We start from the raw sequence: 1,576 nt of genomic DNA on the forward strand, positions 1-1,576 counted from the left end.
TAATAATTAGTTTAAAATAGTAAATAATCTCATGAAAACCACTCATACATTAAAAAATCTTATAAATATAAAGTTAATAAGTAGAAACCTTGCTTGAGATGTAATAAACTATGTAAAATAATATATTTTTCTTGATGGTGGTTAGGAAAGAGATTGCATTGAGCATTTATAGTAAAATGTATTTGTGGACTTATTAATTATCATACCATATTCAGAAATACTGATATCTTTTAGGATCAGATCAGTGACTTTTGAAAAATCTATACATATGTCAACTGGAATTTTGGTAATGACAAGTAAATAATTTTAGGATAAAGTTATCGAATGTACATTCTTTGGAGATCGCATAAAACTCGGTATTTATAGTAAAAATGTGATTATGAACTTATGAGTTAGTATATACCAATTTTTTTTAAAAATCATATCATTTAGGATAAGAATAATTCTTGAAAAAAACCTAGAGATACGTCAGCTTGAATTTGGGTGATTAGGCTTAACTTTTTTTAGGATGAAGTTTCTAGATGCACATTGTTATGAGATTACATACAAAGATTGATGAAAATACGGATTTCAAAAGGCCTGTAAAAAGAACTCAGTAATATTTCTGAAAGAATACATTCATGTGATAATGCGTCAATTCATACATTATTTAACAACACGTCATAAGTGCTAACTTTAATTCAATTATAAGGGAAGGAACAATTATCAATAACTATTTCAATTTACAATTATTTTATATTTACTTGTGCAGCATGTAATAATAGATAAATGTTTTATTGAATGAAGCTTCCATCATCATGATTGAATTAGGTAGAATATATTTCCTTACATGATCCTTACCGATAGATTGTAAATTTATTATTTTCTCTTCTTTGTCTATGTAATAATTTTAAATTTGGAGTTAAGAATTTTATTCTTTCAAATTCTTTAACGTTAGAATCTTCCCAAACATTTGTAGTCATTTATTTTTCACTCTATTACCTCGACATTAAGAATGATCTCATGTAATTGTGTAAGTATGTATTTATATTAATATATATTAAATATCAAAGACTTGGACTTGGACTTGGGTCATGGGCTTGGATCGGACCTTAAATTAAATATTTTTATAAAGCTTAAAAATTTTCTCTATAAATAACAATGATTTTACAGGCAAGAATAGTATATATATCTGTAGTTCGATTCAAACTATACAAAATAGGTCAAAAATTATAATGACCAAGAGTCAAAATAACACAAGATAGAGATAATGATAGTTTATGGAAACTCAATAATAATATTGTAATCATCATTTTTGAGAAATCTTTTCACAATATCTAGGCATGGTTGGAAAACAGTATTCCTCCATGCTTCGTCAACAACTTCTTATCTATCTTCTTTGAAAATGTTAGTAGCAATAATATGATGGGCCGACCACATTTTCTCATTTATTAATCGTTGAATCTTGACAAACTGGTTACAAATTATGATACGAGTATTACGCTTGATACTTGAAATTGAAGATTGAAGAATCATCTTCTTTGATTCATCATCTCCGTCTTTATTTTTTTCTTCTCTTAAATAACTGGTCATTTCC

This window comes from Solanum tuberosum, unplaced genomic scaffold (genome assembly GCF_000226075.1).
Source record: "Solanum tuberosum cultivar DM 1-3 516 R44 unplaced genomic scaffold, SolTub_3.0 scf00051, whole genome shotgun sequence".
NCBI classification, from domain to species: domain Eukaryota; kingdom Viridiplantae; phylum Streptophyta; class Magnoliopsida; order Solanales; family Solanaceae; genus Solanum; species Solanum tuberosum.